At 45.9% G+C, this 27,718-nt stretch overlaps 1 protein-coding gene across 5 annotated transcripts in view; it reads right to left on the bottom strand.

The window, feature by feature from the left end:
* NGF (nerve growth factor) overlaps positions 1-27,718 on the bottom strand; it is a 149,836-nt gene that overhangs the window by 51,890 nt on the left and 70,228 nt on the right. For all 5 annotated transcript variants that reach the window (XM_070607877.1, XM_070607878.1, XM_070607879.1 and 2 more), the window contains one exon: positions 12,344-12,426. The gene's annotated coding sequence lies outside the window, so the exon portion shown is untranslated. The remainder of the gene's footprint in view (positions 1-12,343; positions 12,427-27,718) is intronic.

The raw sequence follows: 27,718 nt of genomic DNA, 5'->3' as shown, positions 1-27,718 counted from the left end.
TAAGGATCTTGAGTAAATAAGAACCTATAAAAAACAAACACTGTGAAGATTAATTATCGAGAGGCTAGTATGTGCTAGGCCCTGTGAGATGGCTGAGGTAGTGTTCTCAGAGAGCTCATGTTCTAGTGGGGGCTGGATTGTTAGGCCCTGGCCGTGTTTATAACAGTCTCCCCAGGTCCTAGCACAGGGCCTGGCACACAGTAGGTGCTCAGTAAATGCTTCCTGAATCCAACAATGTTCAGAGCCATTTGTGGCTGTCAGACAACCCATCCACATTGGGTTGGTTTCTGGCAGGTTCCAGATCAGGCTGGCCTTTGCACAGAGACCATAGCCAGGTGTCTCTTCTCTTGCCTCCTTGACTTTCATGAAGGGCCCAGATGGAAATGTCCTTCTCCTGGGTCATTGAGAGAAGGACCTTAAGGCCTGGACCACTACATTTACAGGAATGAGAAACAGCTGAGAGACCAGTGGGCAGAGGGAATGGTGCAGAGAAGCAGAGGATAAGAATGTTTTTCTGCACTAGATTTTCTCGAAAGAGCTTTTTATCCAGGGTATCAAAATAACCAGCAGCTGATGCATTTGCTGCCTTGGAGGACAGATTGTGGTGTGCACAGTAATTGTTGTTATTTCTGAGGATTCAGAAGCCTGCAGCCATTGAGTGCCTCATCCACAGCAACACTCTGCCCAGCACAAAGCTCCTGCTTCTCTCTTGCTTCGTTCCAGAAGGCCAGGACAAAGTGCACATGCTATTTAAAACACCAGGTGGCTCAGCAGCGATCTGCCAGTACTGATGGAATCGCCGGATCTGCTCGCAATACGTGTGAAACAGAAATATTGTCCCAGTTGCGGGAGGAAGTGATAGCTTCAGCTCAGAGATTTTTTTTCCTTCCTTCTAATCAGAGTGGAGAAAAACTTCAGAAGAGGAAATGTTTTATAATGCTTAGTGAGATGACATGGTTACAGAATCACCAAGATGATCGCTCCATTTATGGAGAAGGCCACAAGGGCTCAGGAAGGACAGGGGCTCAGCCAAGTACAAATGGCCTGGGTCAGGACCAGAGCTCTGGCCTCTTGACCTCTAGGCAAGCCTGCTTTCGACCACACTCTCTGAAAGAGGCTGAGGGAAAGACCTCAAGGGCCTCTGGGGGGAGGCTGGTAAAGGAACACAGGCAGGCCAGGGTGCAGAGAACACGGGGCTGGCAGTCGCTGGGGGCGGGCTCCTGCTTCTCCTCCAAGAGGCCATCCCTGCACACTCCTGGGGCCTGCTTCTGGCTTTCTCCATCTCTACAAGTTCCCTCCCTTTTGCCTGTGAGCCTCCACTTGCTTTTTCTCTCTTAAAGAAACTGCTGGCTCTCCTGCTGCCCAACCACTGGATTTCTCAACTTCCTTTCACTATGAAATTCCTCAGCAAAGTGATCTACACCCACCGTTTCCTTGGCTCCCCTTAACTTCCTGCAATCTGGTTCCCATCTTCTTCCCCTTCCCTTCCCTTCCCCCTACTGAACTGATATTTTCTTCTTAAAGGTCACCAGTTGCAGTAACAACACTGCCACCAACATAATAATCACAGCATTTATTGAGTGCCTCCCTTGATTCAGGCACTGGGCAAAGCATTTTACAGGCCCCAACAGTAGGTATCATCCATTTATAAATAAGGAAGCTGAAGCTCTAAGAGGTAAGTCTCTGGCTCAGCCTAAGTCACTCGTGGCTGGTCAACTGGCTGGGTGGAGATTTGAGCCAAGCCATGAAGCTCTTGCTGTAAAACCCCAGGCCTCCTCTTCCTTTCAGCCAAGTTCAGTGGACTTTGCCAGTCCTCAGCCTCCTCTCCCAAGGACCTCCTGCGTCTAACACTTTCCCTTCAAGGCTTCTGTGACCGTCCTGGCTTACCATCTCCCTCTGATGTCGCCGTCTGCCTTCAGCATGCATATGCCTCCCACGCCTCAGTCCTGGGGCTTTACATTCTTCTCTGCTCTCATTCTTCCAGGTGTTCCCTCCTAATCTTATGATTCCACCCCCGACTTCAGCCCTGACCTCTCACGCAGGTTCCTGAGTCACTAGCATTTTGAGTGTCCATGTGTGCAAAGTGCTACCTCTCTTCTGGTTTAGACCACCTGCACAGGCTCTAGCAAGGACTGTGCTGCCATGCCACCTCAGACCCTCAGCACCTCCATCCAGTCCTGGGTCATAACCCAGCGGCAGTCGCCAGGCAGATCTCACGATTGGAACAGGTCTGGGAATCGCAGTGGGCTCAGGGCAGTTCAGCTCTTCTCCAGCGGGGGCACTGCAGCCCAGGAAAGCGACCAGCTGGGAACTGGGGAGGTTTACTCATCCATCCTATTTCTCCACTAAGGTGCTGTGACCTTGGGAGAAAGAGCCATCCTCTTTGAGCCATAGTAACTGTAATTACTTATAATTCTATAATTAAATATATTAAGTAATTGCTGAGCACCTGCTGTGCACCAGTCCTGTCCTAGGTGCTGGGGATTCAGCAAGTGAACAGAACAGCCTCTAGCCACGTGGAACTTAAATTCTAGTATGTTGCTTGATCCATTTAATAAATATTTATCTAGTGTACATTACATACCAGACCCATAAAAAGGAAATTGTGATTTCAGCGAGCTCGATTTGGAAAGGAGGGTGAGACCGGTAAGAAACCGGCCACAGTTACACGGGCAGGGCTCTCACTAGCTGCCAGGAGAGTCGAGTGAGCCCCCAGCAGAGTATCCTCTATCCTCTGCTCTCCTGATCCAGGCAGCTGTGGGCCTCCAGCTTCTCAGACTGGTCCAGCTCTGTCCCCACAGGGCCTCCAATGACCCCATGGCCGCCTTGTGGACAGCCCAGCTTGGGTCTTCGTGGGTGCTGACTTCGGTCACTTCTGTGGTTCTCCTGCTGCTCTGGCATGAGGGCAAGCCCTCAGTGCTCCTCATGAGCCTCCACAGGGCTGCTTCTTCTCCCCAGTCCTCATCCAAATCCTCACTATGAAGCTCCCACCAGCCCTGGCGTCAGGGCTTTCCTGTTGGGGCCACCCGAGAGATGCCCTGGGGCAGGGCCCCCCACTGATCAAATTCTGCCTGTAGAGCATCGAAGCTGCTCTTTCCTGTCACCTGGCACTATGTTGACAGTTAGGGTTCTGTGGTGCTGAGGCAGGCAGGAGCCTCACGCCTTCCTTTGTGATGCTCCTGTGGGGGAGTCTGGGATAGGTGGGCTCCACTGTGTCCTGGCTGGCTCTCTGTCACTTCAGTGGTCTAGCTTGTGCATTCATTGTGATCCTGTTCTGGGACAGGATCTGTGTTAGGTACAAGGAAACAAAGATCAAGAAGGAATGTTCCCTATCATATGGGAACTTGCTATCCCATGGGGAACCAGATATATAACTGATAAGACATATCCCAGGGAAGATAAGCAAGCTCACGGGATGGAGCATTTGACCAACTTAGAGCCTCAGGGACTCTTCATTGTTGTCGCATCATACTAGCGTCGGTTCCATATTCTTTAAAGTGGACTTATGAAGCCCTGTGTCATCTGGCCCTCATGCCGCTTCATCTTCCCCTCTTGCTGCTTTCTTTCCTTTGCTACAGCTCCAGCCTAGGTGAATTTTTTTTTCAGTTCATTTAGCAAGTTGTGCTGGCACCTCTGGGCCCTGCATGCCATTTCCAGTGCCTCAGAAACTATCATGCCCTCTTCATCTGACCCATTCCTCTTCTTTTGAGACTCATCTCTTAGAATCTTAGATGATACTTCTGATGGGGTGCTTTCCCTAATCCCCCAAGTCAGGACTGGGGGCCCTTTCTAGGTACTTCGACAGCCCTCTGTATTGCACAGAACCAATGCTTAATGAATATTTGTAAGTGAGGTATTGCCTGACCTAAACTTGGAAGCGTGAGTAAGAGCCAGGGAAGAATGTTGGGAAGAGCATCCTTTCAGACAGAGGAAACAGCTGAAACACAAGTGTGAAACAGCATGGTGCATGCAGGAAGCTGCAGTCAGTTCAGAATTAATAGGGCGTGAAGTGGCAGGAGATGAAGCCAGAGCAGTCATGGGTGAAGTCAAGGAGAGACTAAATCATGGAAGATATGGAGACCACCTGGGGTCTATAATCATTCCGCCTGTCCAGGCAGAATGGTCACTCCTCAGTGTCATCTCTCATGAGGAGTGAGGGAGCTGGGGTATTTATCCACCAACTCCCATTCAAAATTGGTTGAAGGCTCTTTTGGGGAGAGGAGAATAATCCCTCCCTACCCCCCACTGGTAGTCTGCCTCCTGTACTCATTGAACACACTCTTGCAGCCAGAGAAAGTCCCCAGGTGCTTGTAGAAAAAGGCCATCAGCATGCACACAACAGCCAGATCTGAGGGGATCTGGGCAGTGGCACCAGTACCCTATACTGCACATTGTTAGCCTGATGCCCCAGAGTCTTCCATTCTCTCCTTCCAGTTTGCTCTATTTGGATTGAAACATAAAGTTCAGATCCAAGTGATCAGTGATGATGACGGCCTGAGTGGGGCACTGGGACCTAAGCATAGAGAGGAGATGCATTCAAAATAAATTCAGGGGGTAAATTTGTCAGGATGTGGGGAGTGGTTGGATGAGGGGATGAGGGGATGAGGGAGAGGAAGGGGTCTCCTGGATCTCCGTGGCTTCCCAATTTGCTTGACCAGGTAAATGGGGATGGCCACTATGGAGATGGGGCATTTGATGATGGAGCCTGTGGGTGGGCTGGGAAGCAGAGGTCTTCCGTCTAGGGTTTTCTGGGACGTGTGGGACATTCAAGAGCATACGTGCAACACAGGAGTCTGGAGGTCAGGAAAGGTGTCAGGGCTGTCAGTCTCTGCACACTGTCTCTATCTCTCTGATACTCACCCATCTTCAGGGCAGGCCCCAGAGTGAGGGAAAATGAGACCCTGGGCATGGTCACCTGTCCTGTCCTGTCTTTCCCCTTTCCAGTCTCCTCTCTGCGGCTGGAGGGGAATGCTCTTTCCTCCTCCTCTTCTCAGGCAGAACTCCTCTCCCTTTGCAGCCTGCGCTCTCTCCACCCTGGGCTGATAGTGACACTCTACGATCAAGTCCTCCGCGCCTGGCTCGTAATATTTTAATGGGAGCTTAAGGAATTCAGAAAACTCTTTTTATTCTCCTGAGAATGCCTGGCTTTCGAAACCATAGTCTTGCTGTGGATTCAAAAATCCTCTTCTGGATATGGAAAGGTGACTATTGACTCCTCCTTTCTCTTTGCATCCCAGCTGCAGTAATCCCAAAGGTCTCCTAGAAAGCCCATGCCTTCAGTACTGCACCTTACTGACTGATATTTGGGAAAATTCTTTAAGAGCCAAGTCTTGGGTTTCTCAAATCATTTTTTGTCAGTATGTTGGAAGCTAAGAAGACTGTACACCACTCAGGGGTGCTGGCTAGTTTACTAGTTTAGTTCCACCATGAGCCTGTCTGTGCCCCTTTAGTCCCACTCAGTTCCAGGCTGTATTCCTGTTAAGCAAGCAGCCATCTGGGAGCGGCAGGGGGTTCCTGGACCCCTTGCAGTCCTGCCGTTGTGCCTCCTTGGTGCACAGCTGCTGGCTGCGATGCTGCAGGTTTGGCAGATGTGGGACACGCATCACCTCTGCAAAGAGCAGCTTTTTGACAAGAGTCTTGGCTCCAGCAGGACTTCCTTTCTGCCAAACTGAGTCTGGCAAAAATTGTCTCCCTCTGGGGGACCTGTGATTACCCTTAGGTCTCAGTTCTACTCTCAGGAAGCAGCCTGGGATTCTCACTGGCCCTGAGATGAAATGGACTGAAATCCACTGGTTCTCTCAGAGGTGTCTGCGTTTCGGTGGGCAGCAGAGCTGGCTCAAAACTGGGAGAGCTAACTTGTAAATTGAGTGAAGGAGATATTTGGGGGAACACAGAATCTGTGGGGGACCCCTGAAGTCATTTCTCCTTTGTTCAGAGATGAATTATATAGACATCCATGGATTATGCTTTCTCATCTCTGGGCCTTTGCACATGCTCTTCCTTCTTCCTGGGACATTTTCCCTGTCCTCCAACCCCTTCATTAAGCTGACCCCACCTCATCTCTGAGGCCTCAGTGCAGATAGGACTTAGAAGCAGCCTGACGGCCCCAGTCTGGCGTAGGACCCTCCTCTGTGGCCCCATCGCCCCTCTGACTGGGCCTCCAGGGCATTCACACTTGATTATGAAGGCCCGTCTGCTTGTTTGTGCTCCTTCGCTCTCCCCGTACAAGCTTCTCTCTGGGGTGGCGGGAGCCATGACATCCCCAGCACCTAGCACAGGGCCTGCACACAGTAGGTGCTCCATTCTTAATTGTTGCTTAACTGCATATTTACATGCAGTTCAACTCTATTCGCTTTTCTGTAGGATGTAAGTAAATTATGCATAATCACAGTTTCTGCCTTAGCTTATACCTTTCCCTAAGAGGAGCAAAAAAAAGCCCAGGCTTTAGAACCAGAAAGATCTGTGTTCCTAATTCCACTTCCTTTGCTTATTGAGCCCAACACCTGTCAATTAAAGTGATGCCTGCTCATAAGGTGTAGGAGAGGCTCTGTTTAGTGGGTGCTCAACACAGACTTGGGTGCATGTCCTCCTCCACCACACCCCATGCACACATGCCCCATGTGCACAGCCACCCTACCAAGTGCCCGGTCACGGGCTGAGCCGGATGGATTGTAGCAGTACCGAGGTGGACTGAGGGAGGCTTGAGTGACTGTCACAAGGTTAAAGAAAGAGGGGCTGCCAGATGCTTGGGGACCACAGGAGGCGAGGCTGCAGACTAGGACTCTTCTGCAGGCTCCCAGCTCCTCTGGGTGGTGGAAGGTCCTCAGGCTGTCTCTCATCCCTCATTCTTTCAGTATGGAGATCCATGCATCGGCATTCTAATTTTAAAAGTTCCCCATGTGCAGAGATGACTTTGATCTTCAACTGGAGTTTATTTCTTCCTATTAGCATCACATTATACAATCTCTGACAGATTAATCACAGCTATTGTTGTACTGTTTATTCTACACACTGTATAATTTTACTTTCAAAATGTTATTTTCATTAAGGAGGAAGTGCATTAGGGGAAGGCATCTTCCTGACAGACAGGCTTCTCTGGCCCCGCAGAGCAGTGTGTGTTCCTGCTGCCTGCACCCGCGATGTCTCCAGCAAGGGCTCGAGTCCCCATGCCAGGGGAGAAGTGAGTCCTGGGCTTACATGATGTGATGCCAGGACTGGGAATACCTCTGTTGGAGCTGAGTTATATTTTTTCCGAGAAATTTTCTTTGTCTTTTTTAGAAAGTAGCATGCCTTTGTATTATGTAGCATAAAGAATGTGGCTGGCATTTGACAGAAGGCTGTCTGGGCCTAGAGATTGGACCAGTGGCCTTCAATATTCTTTTCTCCTGGGTCTGAGTCCAGCCTGCCTCAGCCGTTTACTACCTTTGTGACCTTGGGCAAGTACTTAACCGCTCTGAGCATTGGATTCCTCAGAGGAGGAGGAGGATCCTGGTCAGGGATGCACATGGAAATATCGGGAGGTTTACATACGACAGTGTGGGTCAGGCCCTGTGGGATGTTCTTAGCACATAGTGAGTGCCCTATAAAGCCACCATTATGGGATTCCATAGATGCACTTCCTTCTGCTCAGATCAAGCGAGGGGTGACAAGAGACAGGGAGAGGCAGACTTCTCCAACCTGACAGTTTTGCAGAGGGCCCACCCTGGGTTTGGAAAGAATAACCGCTTTGAAACCACAGAATCCAGAAATACATTTCAACTTCACCATTTACTCTCAAGTTCTGGACCCAGAGCCAGATACCAAGCCGGTTGGAGCAACAAGTTCGTTTTTTAAAAAAAGAAAAACATTTTGTGGTGGGGGAAAAAATGCCTGCACAAGAGGCCCAAGAAGAAAAGCTCCCATGTGTGATGTCGTCCCACTGGCCTGGGATGAAACAGAGAGCTGCTTTGCTCCCAAGGTCTTAGGATGGGGTGGAGCGGGGGTTAAATGCTGCATCTGGTATATGCTTGGTACAGATAAATCCTAATTCAGCCATGTGGTGTCAATGCCAATATTCTAGTGTCAGACCTGGTCAGTGTGATTAAGGTGACGAGGAGGCCTCCTCAGTCCCCCTTGTAAGTGAATCTGTGTTGTTGCAGAGGAACGAAAGTTCCTGAAGGACTCATCCCTGTGACAGAACATAGGAACCATCAGACCCCTGACCAAACACTGCAGAAATGAAAAAGAAGAAAAAAATAACCTAAAATTCCTATAGGGTAAAACCACCGGCCCCGCTTAGAATTCGATATTATGTCCCATCAGAATAAAGTTCAAGGGGCAACCACAATTCTTTTGTTGTGTTGGAATTTGTCATTTCAAGTGTTGTGCCCTCTGAAATCAGATATTCAGCTTTTTTCATCTCTGCCTCAGCAGAGCTAAGTACATACAGTACCTGGCAAAATTCGTCTTCAGTAATAGCTGTTAAATTGAATTGAGTACAATTATTCCAAGAAATGGGCCATTGTTTGGAGCATTCGTTATAGAGAAATCTTTGTTGTAATAGGACTTAAACACTGTTCTTCAATAATAGCTGGGATCTGTTAGAGTGGAATAAATGAGTAAATGGGGGTAAAAACTGAAAATAGCACATATGGCATTGTCATTAATGGAATTTAGAATGCAGTTAATATATGAAAGAGGCTGTGTGTCCAGAAGCAATGCATAATGTCACGTTGTTGACGTGTGGCTTTAGCAGTCTTTCCAAACTCCTTGCACGTGTGCAGGGGAAGAAACAATTGGTTTGGTTGGAAGAAAGGGAAGTTTACCTAGTGCAGTATTTGCAGATCTTTCAAAAGAGGAATGAAGCATAGAGTATGCCTTTTTAAGGGGGCATTTCTTCTCCAGTGAAAGCAAAATCATTAGAAACACTCTGTCTTAGTGAACATTTTTATAAGCTTTGATATACTCTTCAATGCTTTTATACACTGCAGATATTCATTTAAACTTCAGAAGGAAAAGTTAACACGATTTCAGTTTATTCTACACATTTTTCCAATACTGGGGCCTGGTAAACATTACAAGCTGTCCTGCAGCTCCCAATGGCCCTGAGAGTTGCTATTTGGCCTCTAAGGCTGTGCATCTCTTTTGCTATGTTTTTCTCTTCAGGTTCTTCTCTGCCTTCTGTTTAGAAGAGGAGATTGAGGTCTAAACCTCCTTGTTGCCTCTCACCCTCTGCCACGCGTGGGGACCTTCTGGTCACTAACTACCTAAAAAGGGGGTTTGGCTTCCCTAGACCCCAGAGTAGGTCTAAGACAAAGTCACTAAAAATGCCCGTTGTCCAAGATTTGCAAAAGTCAGAGAGGGGTTTCAGTGTTAATGGTTTCAAATAGCTGTTTTAAAAGGTACATCTAACAGTAAAAATCTAATAAAAATTATAGTCAGGCACTTTGCAAATTTCAAGCATGACATAAAAATGCATAATACAAACGATTCTAGTTGGTGTGCTAGGATACAATGTCCTAGGATACGAAGAGGCGTGTTGGCAGTGTCTGTTTTTAGCTGTGCCCGACCCATGGGGAGAAGCTCAAAGAATGCTTTGCAAGAAGAGTGACACAAAGCTGGCGGGGCAGGAATACACCAACAAGACAGAGGGAAGAAGGCCCTTTAATGTGCTCCATGCTTGATAAGTGTCAAACACACACACACAGAGTTGAACAGGATGTATTTTTTTCAGTTCCTTTTAATAATTTTTCTTCTCAGGTTTGGTCTGGCTCAGGACCAGTGAAGTCAAGGTTAATGTGATGGAAGGGTTTGCAACCTTGAAAGAAGATACTCCTTGAGTCCTGCTCAGGACTGGTGCACACAAAATAGTGAATGAGGCAATGCTCCTTTTACATCCTCTGCTCCCTGCATCCCCTTCAAAATCCACACACAGCCAGGAGCCCCTTGCCCAGGCTGCCCAGGAGGCAGTGGAGAGAGCAATGTGCTGGGAGTCAGGAGTCCTTCTCTTTGGATCACAGCTCAACTCCAATTTTCTGCATGACCATGGGCAAGATCATTTACCTCTCTGGACATTGGTTTCTTCACATAAAACAAGATGCTTGGATTGGATGATTTCAAGGGTGTCTTTGAATTGCAAGTTGCTAAAATCAATCAATCCACATTAAGCAACCTCTCTACTGGGTATTTTCATTTTTAAATAAGCTGCTTGAAAAGGGCAATGCTTGTTCAAGAGGACTGACTCTTCAATGGTGAAATTTCAGGCATTCTGCCTGCCAAACAAAAAATAGTTCTTTTTGTGAAATGCTTATGCGCGTGTATGTGTGTGTGTGTGTGTGTGTGTATGTTGCATGGAGGGGGTGGTTTGGAGGGTTGAGAGCTTTTTCATCCTTCTAGTTGCCCACACCCAAAACCTTGGGGTCATCTTTCACTCCTTTCTTTTCCACTCAATGTCTAATTCATTAGCAAATCCTAGTGGTTCAACTTAACACATGTAGAATGTGATCACTTTTCATTATCTCCGGTATTACCTACGATCAATAGACTATCATCTTCATCTCTCACTTAAATTATAGCAATACTCTCTAAACTTCTTTCTCTCCTTCCAACCTTGTCTTCCTTCAGTTCATTCTGAACACCACCTGCTGCCAGAATGATCCTGCCAAAACTCCTCTTCCCAAAACCCTCTCTTGGAATCTCTATCAGTCAGTTTGGGTTAGATTACCGTGAGGTAACAAACACCACCAAAATCTCCGTGACTTAACCCAATCATGCTTATTTCTAGTTCAAAGCTTCTGCCTGAAAGTGACCACATCACCTCTGCTCCCATTTTGTTGACTGAACAAGTCACATGGCCACACATAGCTTCAAAGGGATAAGGAAGGGCAATCCTATCGTGAGGCCAGAAGGGAGAAGATGGGAAATACTTAGCAAAAAGCATAATGTCTACCACAGCTTCCATTTCATTCAGAAAATACCCCACGTCCTCATTATGCCATCCAGGTCCCTGCGTGGTATGACTTCCCAACTCCGTTACCTCTTTGGTCTCATCTCATTCTACTTTTCCTCTCCCTCCACTTTAGCCAATCACAAATGCAGTGATTCAGATGCCCTTTCACATTCCAGGCAGGCTCCCTGTGATATTGTGACTTATAATAAAGACTATGTATTTGGTCTTTGACCCATTTCTGGCACAGAGCTCCTAAAACCCTTGGAATTTCCTAAGTGATGAAAATGATAAAGGTGTCTCTTGCTGTGTTAATGAGGTGACTTTTGGATCACACCTAGGATGGGGGCTGGTTGCCAGGAGAATCAACCATGTGATTAGAGAGTTGGAACTTTTTGTCCCACCCTCCTGACCTCTGGAGAGGGGAGAGGGTCTGGAGGTTGGATCAGTTGCAAATGGCCAATGATTTAATCAATTGTGCCTATGTAACAAAGCCTCCATAAAAACTCAGAAGGATGGGGCTTGGAGAGCTTCCAGGTTGGTGAACATGTGGAGATCTGGGGAGAGTGGTGTGCTCAGAAAGGTCACAGAGCCTCCGCACCCTTTCTCCATACCTGGCCTTATGCGGCTCTTCCATCTGGCTGTTCCTGAGTCATATGCTTTTATAATAAACTGGTAATCCAGTAGGTAAAATGTTTCTTGTGAGCTGCTGTAGCAAATTAATCAAACCCAAGGAGGGGGTCCTTGGAATCTCCAATGGGTCAGAAGCACAGGTGACAACCTGCATTTGTGATTGGCATCTGAAATGGGAGGAGGGGTAGGCTTGTGCGACTGTGGAATCTGGCACTGTCTTTGGGTGGATAGTGTCAGAATTGAGTCTGGGGTCAGAGAATTTCTTGGTGGGGTAGAAACCTCCCCCCACACAGAAGATTTACTCCCTCTCAGGGCCTTTGCACTTGCTATCCACTCCCTGGAGTGCTCTTCCCCACATGTTTGCATAACTCACTTCCTTACTTCCTTTAAGGCTTTGCTCAAGTGGCCCTTTCAGATTGAGGATTTTCCTGACCACTGTAATTAAAAATATAAACCACCGCCTCCCACACAAACACTCCACCACTTCCTATCCTGCTTTCATTTTTTTCCCACTGAACTTATCACCTCCTAATATAACATAGAGCTGGTATTTATTTTGCGGCAGAGTGTAATTGTTGAAAGCATGGGCTCTGTATTACTTAGGTTCAAATCCTTGAGTCCTCCACTTCCAAGCCAGTGACCTTGGGGAGCTTACTTGACCTCTGTGCTTCAGTTTCTTTGTCTGTAGGTTGGGGCCAATAATAGTGCCTGCCTCACAGAGTGGTGAAATACGTAAAGCACTCAGAACAGAGACTGGCACACAATAATAGCATTTTCTATTCTTACCGTTGTCTGATTCGCTGCTATAGGCTGTCAGCATCCTAGAGCCATGGTTTTGTCCTTTTTCAGTCAGGGCCCCAGAGCAGTATCTGGTAACAAAAGGCACAGCATAAATATTTGTTGCATGAACGAGTGAGTGACTGCTGGAATGACTGGCGCATTGGGCAGGCTGGCCAGCACTCACTCTGCTCTGGCCCCTGCATTACCCACAAGGTCCCCAGGCCTCAGCATGGGAGGACTGGAGAGGGGCCAGCTCCTCCAGCCAGGCCAGAGTGCACATGCTCAGCGTCCCTGAAACACCTGCCTCCACCCTGCTCAGGACTTCCCTGGATGTAAGGATGTGTGATGGGTGGCGTGGATTCATTTTACCAGGGAGCATCCTGCTGCACTCTGAATCTAAGTATAAAACTGGACCAGAGTGCACATGAAACCTGAGTCTGCTCTGTAACGGCAAACACTTCATGCCGGTCAGCCTCACTTGTGGCCTTGAACACTGCACTCTGCTCCCAGGGCACCTGGCATACTTGTTTCTATGGCAGACTGGCCACTTGCTATTGTCATGATTTGTCTCTGGTGTGTCTCTGTGGGGAGCTCTGAAGGCCCAGCAGCCATCACTGGGCCAGGCACACAGTAGGTGCTCAATATAGGTTTGTTAAATGAACGACCCAGCAGACTCAAAGCCACTGAGTAGAGGTCAAACTATTCAGATCCTGTCCAGTATGTTGCAGGCAACTTTGACTCCCCAAAGTGTGGGAAATTGCAAAGAGAGCTATCGGAGACTCACTTTTCCTTTTAATTGAACAAATTAATTTAACAGCACAAAGTGTCTTAATGGGGAGCATCTGGATTCCTGGGATGTTGGCGCACTCTCTGGTCCAGCATATCAGACCTTCCCAGGTAGGTCAGCTGCCTGAGGGAATTCAGAGAAAAATCAGCAATTTCCTGATCTGTCTCATCTAGGGTACACCAGAGCTTTCTGTGGTGGAACTGGCTTAGGATTACAAAGCAAAGTGTAGATACTGAGAGAAAATTCCTGGCATGGAGGACACACGAGGGCGGTCCATGTTTTTAAATATATTACATATGGCAGTCTTTGAGAAGTACAGTGGGGAGAGGAGGCGCGGGGAGAGTATCAGGTAGCACAATTCTCAGTTCTGGGCTGGATTCTGTTTGCCAGTGTCTGACTGCGCGAGGCCTGCGGGGAATCGCTTTCCTGTCTGCGGCTACTCTCAGCCTTCAGGCCCCAAGTGTAAAACGTCAAGTCGGTGGGATGCGAGCATGTTCACGATTGACAGGTGATACGAAGGGAGAATCACAAGATCCCTTCCTTTTCCACCTGGGAACCTGATGGGTGCATCGCTTGTATGCACCTTACTTGCTGAGAATCCCCGCCCTCGCCCCACCCTGCTTTGGCCCCTGTTCTCTTACTGGGAAAGCAGAGAGCTGTGCTGTGGCTTGTTGGGGGCCTGGCCCCAGGAACAATTGTGAAGCAGTCAAGCTTCCCTGTCCTCATACTTTTCTATCCCCTTCCCAACCCCTTTGCGTCCCAAACCCTGTGTGACCCAGGCAAGTTCCTTATTTTTGGTTTTAAATTCAGTTTCCTGTAAAATGGTGTTGATAATTGTCTGCCTTTCCATACAGTTGCTCGGAGGATTGAATGAGATAGTTCCCATAATGAATGTCCAGTATCATCCATACTGCCTCTCAGGAAAGGCTCTGACCTCGCTACGGTAGATGTTAGAGGATTTAAGCCAGCACATCTCAGGACAGTTGCTTTTGAATCGGAGGAACCAAGCAGTGTGACCGGTGCGGGAAGAGCTTTGGCATCAGGAGAACGGCTAGGGGAGATGCCCCTTGGGGGAGGCAGAAGCGCGCCTTGAAACTATACTGGGCAGAGAATGACCTGCTCCTTCCAGGGAAGGCGCTCCGCCTCCTTCCAGCGAGGTCAGCAGGGGATGGTGAAATAGAGCAGCAGCATTTGGAAGTCCCTGGCAATCTGCCCCTCCCCCCTTTTGTGCTTGAAAAAGAGGCTCATATTGTACAAAGGCTGAAAATAAGTCCTCTTAGGTCTTGTTGCTCTGCTCTCAGATGTTTATGTCATGATCATATTCATAAATCCCAGAGCTTCTCAGCTGGAAGAGATTCTTCTTAAAAGACTGCCATGCATGCCCCTGGCTGCAGGAAACCTCTGAATTCCCAGCGTATTCAAGAGAAAATTCCTAATAAGCACAACTTGAGTTCTAGTACTGATTAAATATCAACTTTTATCGACAGTTCAAATAAGATTTCCAAATCAACAAATCAGAACAATCCATAAACGATATATGCCTACTTTGGCATCTGTCCTTATGGCCTCACAGCGTGGGGTGGATGCTGCTGGGGAAATCTGTTTCATGTAGCCCCACTCCAGTGCTAATTGGTACCATCGAGATGCACAGCAGCTTGACCTTTGATCCAATGGAAACAGACATATTGAAACAGAAGTTGGTTTGTTGGCTTGGGGAGCATTGGCTGCTGGAGTCTCTCTGTTGTCAAGTTGCTGAAGGGCCATTTGTTTATGAAATTTCGTGTCTGGGGAGGAGTACAGCCTGGGGAAGTTAATTTAAATAGATTTATTCCAAGGATGGACTCATGTGGAAAAAGATTTTGGGGGAAAAATTTTTTTAAGATTCTTCAGCAGCTACTGCTATGTGGTCTGCGGATTTTGGAGTATGGCATGTGTGTGTGTGTGTGTGTGTGTGTGTGTATTTTAAGGATACTACCTAGTTATCACTTAACAAAAAGCCAATAGGACACAACCCAAAATCTCCCAAAAAAAGGGAGATTTTTCACACCATAGATGTACTTTGCAAAGCCTCTTTAAGTGCCCCAGATTTGAAAATACAATCCACTGGTCTCAAATTCAGTTTAAATATATTATTTAGGAATGAATGCACAATGGAGAGTGAGGCACACCTGTAGTCATTTAAATAGAAAACGTTTCTATAGGATAAACCAACCCTTTTTCAGAATCCCGTGCACTGAGTTTTGGACTTAAGCTACATGAGGTACGAATTTTCATCTTAACAAACTACACCTTTTAACTTACTATTTGGGATAAAACATTTCACAGCTTAATAATAAACTCAGTGTACAAGGTTATTGAGACAAGTCAGCCTTTTATTTGGTGTTTATCTGCTCCCTCACTGTATTGCTCTTTTCTTGTCCTAGGGGCTCGTTTGCGGGGATTCAACCTAGCCCCACCTAGGCTCCGCTAACCTGCTGAGGTACTGCGTGCCCTTTGTGTCTTCGGCACCCCCTCTCCCTCTCTCTGTGTTCTCGTGTGGGGCTGTGCCCACAGAATCAGGGTGAAGCATGTGGTCGAGGCCTAAGACGATCAGCATGTCTGGCCATAGAAATTGGTTTGGGAATAGGCACTTGACCCCATCAGAACCAGTGAGCTATAATGAGATTTTGCTGGGAATTCTGGGACACAAGGAGACGCCTCTATATAGGCTGCCCTTCCAACTTGAACCTGGGAGCTGTTTTTGTTTTACTGGGGCATGAGTTTTTCTGAGAATGGAGCCGTAAGAGAGTAAGGAGAGCTGAAATACTACTGGGAAAGAAAAACAAGATAATAATGACAGCTCTGAACCCCTGTAGCCAGCCATGCCTGAAGCTAGAACCCTGTCTTCGCCAGCTCCAGCTCTTGTTTAAGCTACATCATAGACTGGATAGCTTAAACTACAGAAATTTACTTCTCACAGTTCTCGAGGCTAGAAGTCCAAGGTCAGGGTGCCAGCATGGTTGGGTTTTGGTGAGATCTCTCTTCCTGGATTGCATATGGCTGCCTTCTTGTTATATCCTCACATGGCAGAGAGAGAGAGAGAGAGAGAGAGAGAGAGAGAGGAAGAGGAAGAGAGGGAGAGAGAGCGAGAGAGCGCTCTCTGTCTGGTCGCCTCTCACAAAGGCACAGACCCATCTGGAGGACCCCACTCGCATGACCTCATCTAACCCTAAGTAGCCCCAAAAGGCCCACCTCCAAATACAACCACAATGAGGGCTAGGGTTTCAGCATATGAATTTGAGGGGGACACAAACATATAGTCTATAACAATCCACCTCTAGACTTGTAAGTTATGTGGACCTATAAATTAATATTTTGCTTTAGACTAATTTAGACTGGATTCTTTGTCACTTGTAGCTGACCCTTAACTGACAGTGAGTTACATCTTGGGGACAGACATATTCAAGCCCCACCCATTAAGAGTTTCCATTTGTTCCAGGATTAAAGTTCCTTCTTTCTCCTCCACCCCATTTTTCTTCCCCTTCTCCTGAGCACAGGTGTGCCCCATATTGGAACATTCTGAATCAGAGTTTGGGATACTAAGTTGCTTTGTATACTTGTTTCCTGGCAGGAAGTTAACTCAACCAATTACTCTAATAGAAAGGCTATGAAAAGATTTAGACTAAGCTCTGTTTTCATGTTCCTCTAAGTTTTCCTATGCTGTGACTTCCACGCTAGATCGTCATATACTTTGAGTTTATTTTGGGCCATAAATGGTTCCATAGAATCAGTCTCATAAAGCTGACCATTATCTGCTGTTTTTCAAAATGTCTGGAATAAAAAAGTCTGGGCAACCAGAGAGCAGTTTGACGATCCAGAATGTGGCAATGGACAGCCATGTTTTGGGCCAAAATATTCCAGTTTTGCAGGGTTGTTTCTATATATTGGTCAGGAGTTAAAACTGTGGCAACCACTCAGGTGGCTGTTTCCACTGCAGTCCTGGAGCCTCTGGCAGCCACTGCCAGTCTTGTTTCCAGGGTGGGTAGGGAACCTGGGGCCTCCAACCTTGGACTTGGTGTGAGCTAAAAAGAAAATATGGCAGGTGGTGAAAAAATTGGATTTTAAAGTCAAATAGACATTGGGTCTAATCCCAGCTCCACTGTGAAACGTCAACAAGTCATTTAACTTCTCTGAGTCTTAGTTTCTTTGCCTGTAAGTTGGGAATAATAATAATACTTAGCACACAGGGCTGTTCTGAGGATTTTAAAGTTCCTAAAGCAGAGCCTGACAGATAAACACACAATCGTCCCCTCCCTCCCTCTACCATAGTACAATGGGACAAACAGTGGACTAGGAATCGGGAGATCCCAGTGCAAGCCCTGGCTTTATTCCCAATCACTATGAACTGAGCAAATCTGTGTCTTTTTTTCCTTTGCGGTAGCCGAAATGATTTAATTATTGCTATTTTATAGATGAGAAAAATAAAGTTTAGGAGCTTGGACAAGCCACACACTAGTAAGTGGAATTGAGAATTGAATCTAGCTTGAAAATTCAGGCAAAGTACATCCATTCACCCTCTCACCCACCCCTTTATTGAGCAAATATTTGAGTATCTACTCTGCACCAGGCAGCATATTAAGAGCTAAGGTTACAATGATGAACAAAGAGCCTAATGATCTAGGGAGCCCCGTCCTTTCCTTCTACCTCACAGGGTGATTCTGAGGCTCACATGAGACAAGAAATACGAAAGTGCTTGGTCAATTATAAAACACTGTACAGTGTGAAATATTACTATTCTCTGTTCAAACGTATTCATGGCATGGCCCATACGATAAGGTTTTCCCTAAGGCTGATTTGAAGTTGAGAAATTACTTAACATAAAGGGGAAAGCGGTTAGGAAAGCTGAAAGAACTTAGTTCCAACCCTCAGGCTCTGAACGAAGACATCAGGGCTGAACCCACATATGGCCCCAGGCAAACTATGAAGAAGTCCCCGCATCTGAGTCCTGGGGCCTGAGATGTTCCGGGCTGTGCTTCTCCCAGTGTCTGCTCTGCCTTGGCGTCTGGTGACAGCCTGATAGCTGTGATCTGACTCTCCCCGTGCAGCCTGGCCGTCAGTGGATGCTTTCTTTGGACTGTCTGCTGGTTCTTGGTTCTGGTGTCTGTTGGCCCCTGTCTCTAAGATCTCTTTGGCTCTCCTTCCTTGTCCAGCCCTGGTACCCAGAGTCAAGCGCTGACTCTGCTTGTCCTCCAAGGCACTTTAAACATTAGGAAGGAAACCTAGTTGTGAGAAAGTTGCATTTTTAAAAAGCAGCTTTCATCTAGCCACTACTCATTTCATTGGCACCTGACTGACTGCCACTGGGCTGCCCGTCCGAGGAGGAGTCCTGGGCTTTAGGACACCCATATCATGTGGCGACTTATGGACACTGGGCTCCCAGTGAACATCAAAGGACTGATGGGGAATAATCTTTGGGATGGGAAAACTCGAGAACATAGCTTCTATCTGGTCCGGGTGGGGCCCTGCGGTCACTTTGGTTTTGTTGTCAAGCTCCTGCCCTGTGGAATCTGAGGTGAGCCATTAATTCTGTCAGGCTTTCTGTTTCTGAGAGATGGACTCCCTCAACCTCCCCATACTATCCTCAAAGAGGACTGCGTGCCGTCCACCTTCTAGCTGGCCCTCCAGAGGCACCAAGCCCCTCTGAGCATCTCTCTGAAGTGAAGGAGAATGACGCATGGATGAGACCTTGCTGCTCCCTGCAGGCAGTGGACCCAGAGCCCAGGGCCTGCGCCTTGCCTCTCCCCGTTGATTTGAGTTCCTTGAACATGGAGCTGAGGGAGGGCTGTGTGGCCCTTCACAGCCAGGCCAGCTGCTGCTGCTTCCCCAGAGCATCACACACTGTTGCGGCCTGCAGAGCACACCATCTCCATCCTGCCTGCAGGCCAGCCTCCCAAGGGTCTCTTCGAAGTTGATTCAAATCACTTCGTCCCAGGCCCCTGCATGTAGTGTGACTCCTGGTGTTCTACAAAAGTCTTGAGCTGGAACCTGTGCAAGCCTAATATATGGCTGGGAAAAAGAAAAATGAATGTTCCCAGTATTTTTCCCATTCCCATTCCCTCTTCTACCAAAGAGACCTTAAGTGAAGAGGGGAGGGGAGCGTCATACCAGAGGCAAGTTTGCAGTGAGAATCTCTGAGTCTATTTTCGTCCAGTACCATCTGGACACAAATCAAGAATCTAATTTTTCCCACTACTTTCTCTTTTTTTTTCTCCTTTGTACTGTAGCTGACTCTGAGAGCACAGAGACTGAAACCAAGTCTGGACCACAGAATTCCATTAAAACATAAAGAATAAACAGAAAGAAAATGTCACAGAGTTCCATGGATGATTTCCCCCACCTACAGCACCCGAGGCAGCCAGAGCCCCAAAGCCCCTCCTTCGAGGATCTTCTGGATGCACCAGAAGGTGCAGTGAGAAGCTGGGTGAGAATCGCAGTGGCTGGCCCCCTCCTGGCGCTGCCTTGCACCTCAGGCTGTGGCTGGAGTGTGCTGTGAGCCCCAGGATGCGGGATCTAAGTCCAGCCATGTGATAGTCATTAGCCAACCTCCAATAAGCACCCGCAGCCTGCCAGTGGGATGAGCTCAGCCCTCTTGCTCGCTGCAGTGAGTCTGGAAACCCTCTCAGCTGAGCAGCCTCGCCAAAGTGACAGAGACCCTTGATGCAGGCCTGAAATAGCACCCAGTTCCTTCCCTGTCCTGGATTATTTCCCCTTCTCCCTCATGGCCAGAGCCCCGGGCAGCCACACACCCTGAGATATCAGTGCCATGGATTTCCTTAACATTCTAGGGCACGGGGGTCTCATGCCAGTGAGACTGGAGTGGAAGAGCAGGTTTTCTTTAAAGTCATGGGTGCCAGACGACTTTGGCTTGAAAATGAAGTACCTGAAGTTCTAGGCTGGCTGTGCTGAATAATAATAAACATATTCACTCAGGAGTCTAGATGTTGAGAACTTAGCTTTATGTTCTATTGGTTCACCTAGCAGAACCAGACAGATGAAAGTGGGGTCTTTGTTTTTTGTCTTTTTAGGAGAATGTTGCTCCGAAAGCAACCAGGGCTGGTGCAGTCTGGTCCTCCAGTCTTCTTCTCCTTGCTGGACATCTGGATCTCCCTCATGCACCTGCTGCTGTGGGAGACTGCTCGTGGTGTACTGGGGCCTGTGATATGCCCAGCCCATTTGGTTGTCTTGGGCAGGACGCTTGCTTCTGCCAGAGTGAAGAAGCTTAGGGAGTTCTCATGGGTCTGAGCCTCTTGGAAGAGGCGAAGAGCCAGCTGGACGCCTGATGGGTCTCCAGCTGCCAGCAGGACAGATGTATCAAGTCAGGTTTATGGGAGAAGTTTTCCCAGACTGCTATGTCCAAACTTCTGTCCATCCTGCTGTAACCTCTGCAGTTAGATGGACGAAAACCAGACCAGTCCAGCCTTGGACCAGAGCTGCACAGATAAGAACCCAAAGAAGAAACTAAAGTAGAAAAACGAAAGCCTGAAGGGAACAGGAAGGGAGTGGCCTCTGAATGAGACTCGAGGTGACAACACAGCAAGTGAATACAGGGACGCTTGCTCAGGGAGCTTTACTAGAATGTCTCATGGCGTACTGGACCTGGGACCTTCTGGATATAGAAATGACCATAAAAAGAAAGCAGACAGATTCCCATGCAGAAAAAATGACCTCTCCTCTGAATTCTATGCTTGGAAAAATACTTATTTAAAGGAAGAAAAAGGCGACATACAGCAAAACCTGGCTCATTTAGATGACGTGACCTAAGAACATGGTGGGAGCTGAGCCCAGAGAACATGCCTGCACAGTGCACACTGCTAGGGGGGGAGTTGGTTCTCTCTTCCAAATTCCCTGGCCCTAAAAGTGTGACACTGAGACCATGGGTGTGCAGAAATCTCATTTCAACCAACTGTGTTGAAAAACATGTTGAGTCATGCTGTATCATTCCTCTAGACTAGAGAGAGCCTGGATGGGTTCTTTGGAACCAGTCAAAGTAGCCCCAAGACCAGCTTTGGTCTGCACCATAAACGCAGGCGAGGGGAGCAGGAGACGACTTGCTCACAGGACAGTCATCGGTGGAGAGAGTCACTCTAAGAAACAAGTATCAAACCAGACAAATTTAACAGAGCAGATTGTAGAGCTCCTGTAATAGAATAGTGGTATTGATGAGATATTTAAACTCTGGAATTTTATATTATGGCTGCGATAAGTGGTCCTAAATTTGAAGAAACCTACAGGTAAGAATATTAAAATATTACATTTGCCCTTTGTTTTTCCTTTTTTTTTTTTGCTTACTCTAATTTGCTAGCATTCCAAGTTGTGTTTAAAAGACTGTTATCAAATTTCTGATTAGTTAGGATAAAAGAAACCTTTTCTTACAGAACTTTTAAAGTTTTAAAAAAATGATTTTAAACGTATAGAAAAAGTAGCAAAAAGAATAGAGAGTTCTATGTACCCTTCACCTAACTTCCCCTAATGTTACTATCTTACGTAACAATGATACATTGATCAAAACCAAGAAATGTGCTTGAGTACAGTACTGTCAACCAAACTACAGACTTTATTCCACTGATGTCCTTTTTCTGGCTCCGTATCCAGTTCAGGGTCTTGTATGGCATTCATGACTCCTTAGTCTCCTCCAAATTGGGAATGCTCCTAAATCTTTCCTTGACTTTTGCAACCTCAACATTTTTTTAAAAACGTTTTTGGGGGGATAAGTGTAGATTCACATGCAGTTGTAAGAAATAATACAGAGAGATCCCTACACACTTCACCTGGTTTCCCTCAATGGTAACATCTTGCATAATGATAGCACAAAATCACGACCAGGAAGTTGACAGGGATACAATCCACAGATTTTATTCAGATTTCAGTAGTTTTACATGGACTTGCATATGTCTGTGCGTGTGTTTTATCACATGTGGATTTGTGTGATCACCACCAAAGAACACTTTCATCACAAGGATACCTTTGGTACAAGGAAGGAGCCACAGTTACCTCTCTTCCTCTCCCACTCCCCGACTCCTGGCGACCACTAATCTGTTGCCTATCTCTATAGTTTTGTCATTTCAAGAACGCCGTATAAATAGAACCACACAGTATGTAACCTCTCGAGATTGTTTTTTTTCACTCAGCATAATTCCCTCGAGATCCATCCAAGTTCCCACATTTATCAATTATTCATTCACTCTTCTTGCTGAATATTCCATGGTATGATGTGCCCCAGTTTATTTAAGCATTCACCCCTTGAAGGACATTTGAATAACCTCAGCTCTTTTGAAGAGTACTGGTCAGATTTTTGTAGAATGTCTCTTGATTTGAGTTGTTCTGATGATTTCTCATGATTAGATTGTGGTGAGCATTTTTGGGCATGAATACCATAGAAGTCATGTGCCCTTCTGAGTTTGTCATATTGGGAAGTACATGACATCGAGATGTCTTATTACTGGTGATATTAACCTTAATCAATTGGCTAAGTTTTGTCTGCCATGTTTTTCTGCTGTAAAATAACTTTCTGTGAAGATTTTCCATTTGTAATTAATAAATATCTCGGGAGAGATAGCCTTCCTTAACAGAACTTGGTAAGCATGGATGGTGCATTCCTAGCTTTCTTGGTTTATCTTCCCCCACAAGCCTGTGCTTAAACCTGAGCCGCTTGGTCCAAAGCAGTGCCAGGGCTTGCCATGAGGTGGCAGTGACTGGAGAAGAAGGCATTATACAAGGAGGAAACTCCATACACTTCTGAAAGCATGTTCTACAATGCCATACTTGACAGGAAAAGCCCAACCAGAAATGGTGGCTCTCTGGTAAGGACACACTTTCAACAGTTTCTTTGTCACGGCTGCTGTCACAGCCTAGCAGGCAAAAACTTGGCCCTGTGGAAGTAAATGTAGCTGAAAATGTGGAGTGGGTGGCTCCGCTCAGACTACCAAAGGGAACGATGGTGGCGAGAATCACCTGCCTAGTTAGGGACCCATCTGCTCCTCCTTGTCTCCTATTTTAGTGGAGGAGGGGTGCCCCCCCCACCTGAGGCCAGTACCCCCTCCACCTGTGCTTTGGCTCCTATCCCCGCCTGCATTCTTGGGAACTTTATACTAGCAATTTTGCCATCTTTCTCTTATAGTCAATTATCCATCACAGCTTGAACCATCCATTGTTAAACATGTTTAAGTCTCTCCAATCTCAAAGGTCTGAAGAATATAATAAACTAAGTGAGTAAGTGATGATGTAAGGAAATGCCCTGAAAATCCCAAGGACCCCAAAGCTATGAGGACATTTCCATCCTTCTTACAAGTGATTGGCTCAATGGCCACGTGAACCAGTTCTGAACAAAGTGATGCCCGGAGAGGTTTGCTAGGAAAGCTTCTTCTTGCTCTTAAATAAAAGACACATAAGGTCAATATTTTTTTCCAAGTGGACAGGAAGCAGGAAGCATGTGGCCCTGAATTCTATAACAGCCATCCTACAGCCCTGATGTGAACTGGGCTTAAGCTAAAGCAGCCACCGTGGACGGTGAAGTGGAGAGAAGGAAGACATCTAGGCCCTCTAAGATGCTGATGCCTCTCTGGAAAAAGCATGATTTCAGGCAAACCTAGTTTAAGTTCTAGCTCTGGCTCCTACTAGCAAATTACTTCGTCTCTTTCATCCTTCATTTCTTTCATCTTCAAACTGAGGATGAAATAATAATAGTAAGATGAGAATAATAATAGTAAGAAGAGTTAACGTTAATTGAGATCTTATGGGCCAGGCACTGTTCTAACTCACTATGTCTATCATTAAATATTTACAAGACCCTGTGAAATGATGCTTTTATGGCTCACATTTATAGATGGGAAAACAAAGCTCAGGAAGGTTACGTTTCTAGCACAAAGTCACAAAGCTAGTAAAAAGCAGAGCCAAAATTCCAACCAGGTTCTGTCCAATCCCAAGTTCAGACTACATATGTGGGAGGAAGCATGATTTGAGTTTAGGACCCTACTATCTGGCACAAGACTGGCACATAGTAGGTATTTCATAGATGTTTGTTGAATGAATGTGGACTCTTTATATACTTCCTGCCAGCACAGAAATTGAGATATTGTTTCAGTAGGCAGAGAAGTGCTGAGAGCTGATTGGAAAGCATAAGAATTCTGACTGCAGACAAGTTCTGACTTTTAGCTGGGGGATATTGAATATCACCAAGACACAAGTCAGTGACATGCTGTGTCCCTGGAAACCAAAGCTGTGCTTTTGGCCACCAAGCCAGGGAACTGTACACCACATTCCGGTACATAGGGCTCTTTTTACACCCATATGAAAGGCTGATGAGGGAGTAAAATATTTTTTACCTGCGTTACAAACGGGAGACTCCATCAAGATGGCAAAAACATGTCTTTATTTTGAGGAATTTCTTATACAGTATAATGGTTATCTCCCATTGAGAAAAGGTGGAGTGAACATTATTTTGAGTATGTTTAGGTTTAGCATTAGAGTAGCTGTTGGTTTAGAATGCCAGGAAATTGCAGATAGCTTTGTAATGCCCTGCACAACTTGACCACACAAATGTTTTAATGCTTGAATATAAATATCTTATATCAGATAAAGCCATGAAGCCAGTGCTGATGAAGCCTTTGAATGTGATATTATAGCCATGGTGGAGACGACCTTTTGAGGAGTAGGCCTATTTCTCAAGAATGGAGCTGGTGAAGGGCGCTGGAAGATGCCAGAACCTAGGCACAGCCTGGGTTACTTCAGTTGGTGCTACATCCATTCTGTTTAGATAATGCACCAAGATCTAATTCTGTTCCTTCGATTCTCCCCGGACAAGCGTCTTGGCAAAGACCCACATGCATCTGAACTTTAGTCTAAAGGAGCCATTAACACCTCATTTATCACCCATCACACCCATCCCTGAGGAGAAAGTGCCTGGACCATCATAATATCCTGTCCTGGGATCAGGGCTGGGTTAGTAGAGAAATAGGCAGTTGGAGCTATTTCCTTCTTTGTCTACTGACCCTAGAAGGAGATCCCTCTCCCTTTCTATTGATGTTCTGACTTTAAGAGATGCCTAATTTGGTCATGTTGTGCTGATGGGTTAGAGACACTAAGAAGATGCTGTCTTTAATTTCTTTGAATAATTTAGGAGCCATATTCAAATTTAACATTTCTTCCACCATAAAGGATGAAAGCAACTAAAGCTAACCACATGGCTTCTGCCCCAGTTTTTGAAAAAGATACCCCAGCAATCAGATTTTGGTAGTGCAGGGCTCTTTCCATGAGCTATGGGGTGCCTGTCGCGGTTCTTAATATAAAATGTGGCTTTATGCTGTTTTAACAGTCGGAGTCTGAAAACTCTGACTGTTTTTTTATTCTGCCTGTTTCACCCTCTTTTAACCACTCGACCTGGCTGGGTATTCAGCAATTTCTGTCTTTAAAACCTTTTATCCAGCTGCTTGACTTACCAATTTTATCACCTTTGCCTCCCAAAGATCTTGGATTGGCTTCCCAGAGTTTCCTCTGAAAGGTTTATTATTGAAACTTCTTGCTGGGTAAAAGTTTTTTATTTATACTATTTAATTTAGGTACTTGCCCTTTTCAGGCTTTGCTATCAACTCTCTTTGCTTCACAAGTTTGACATGACTTTTCCTTATTCTCCCGCAATGTTGAAAACACATATCCCACCATAAAGTAGGGTTATTCTGTTTTGCTTATTTTTTCCCCAACATGTGCAGGCCTGGAGAAATGCCATACAGCTTCAAAGATGATGCTGTCATTACCATATTCAAGGTGAAATAAGAAAGCTGATGACAGTAACCGTTACAGTAGGTCTACTCTCCACTTCTCATAAAATCTTTGCCTGACCCGTCTTAGATGAGCTATTGATCACGGGCTTGCAGTCATATAGGTCTGGGTCCAAATCCTGGCTGCACGACTTACAAACTCTGTGACCTGGGGGAGTCTTTTGTGTGCTCTGCCTTAGTCAGGGTAGGCCAAGCTATGCTGTGGTAATAAACAATCTCAAAATTTCAGTGGCTTAAAACAAGAAATATTCCTTTCTTGCTCAAAGTCTGGTACAGATCTGGCAACTCTCCAGCTGTGATCAGCATGAACTCTCCACACCTGCGCTGGTTTCCATGATCATCATGGTGGAGGAAAGATTGGTGGAGAGTTAAGCATCAGCAATTAATTGTTCCTTTCCAGAGGTAACACACATCACGTCTGCTCACACTTCATTGGCCAAAATTCATTTGCCACAATTAATATCAATATGGCAGAGAACAACTACTCACATGTGCCAAGAAAGAGAGCAGAACTGGATACTTGTGAGCAATTGTAATGCCACATCCTCTGACCCTCATTTTCCTCATCAATAAAATGGGGATGATACCTACCACGAAGTGTTGTTGTGACAAGTCAATAAGATAATGTATATAAAACACTGAGAATTCAAACTGGAAAGACTCACATAACTTGTAGCTTTTCATATACACATTTTGTTAAAATATAATAGCTTGAACATAATTTCACTCTATTTTGCATGAAGGGAAAATAAAGGCATAATATCAAGAGCTCTACACGATATTCTCGATAAGAGCACCATCATGTTCAATTGCTATTTGAGCCACCTGAGTTCAGGATACAATTCTTTGCATCATGCAAGAGAAGAGTGAGAAGGACAGACACCAAAATATTAACAATGGTTATCTCTAGTTGTAAAGTCATGAGTGATTTAGCTCACTTCTTGATAAATTCTGATTTTTCTGAATTATCTACCATGAGCACATATTATTAATAATAACAGCTTATTAGATACCAGGCACCCATTTTAATTTTTACAATACATTATGGTATAGATACTATTATTATCCCCATTTTACAGTTAAGGAAACTGAGGCACAGAGAGGGTCAGTAGCTTGCCTAAATAATGAATGGTAGAGTCAGGATTTGTACCTGAATCAGAAAATGATAAATATTATTATTGTTATTATTATTATTGCTGAGGAAGATTCACCCTGAGATAACATCTGTTGCCAATCTTCCTCTTTTTGCTTGAGGAAGATTCACCCTGAGCTGCCATATGTGCCAATCTTCCTCTATTTTGTATGTGGGTTGCCGCAAGAGCATGGCCACCAATAAGTGATGTAGGTCCATGCCCAGGAGCTGAACCTGGGCCACCGAAGCAGAGAGCACCAAACTTAACCATTAGGCCATGGGACCAGCCCCAATAAATATTAGTTTTAATAGTATAGCAACATATTCATAACTGATATTAAGTGCACAGTTGTGCCAGGCATTGCACTAGGCTTTGTGGCATACACCAAGGTGGGAAAGGTACAGCTTCAAAGACCGGACCATCTCTTGGGAGAGGTGAGCCACATATACACACAAGAAGTTTATGATACAAGTTAGTGTATTAGAGACAATCATTCAAAGGAAGGGACATGGTCTTTTTCTCACCCAGGACCTGGCGTAGAATACTGCTTGATGCTTATGTGCTGAACAAGTAAATGAATAAATAGAATTTCAGAGCATCTAATTTCACTGATGAGAAGATGAGAGTCCAGAGAGGTTCCTTGGCTCCT

The sequence above is a fragment of the Equus przewalskii genome, unplaced genomic scaffold (genome assembly GCF_037783145.1).
Source record: "Equus przewalskii isolate Varuska unplaced genomic scaffold, EquPr2 ChrUn-13, whole genome shotgun sequence".
Classification (NCBI taxonomy): domain Eukaryota; kingdom Metazoa; phylum Chordata; class Mammalia; order Perissodactyla; family Equidae; genus Equus; species Equus przewalskii.
The sequence above is the reverse complement of the archived record's forward strand: the minus strand, read 5'-3'. Positions and strand labels throughout refer to the sequence as shown.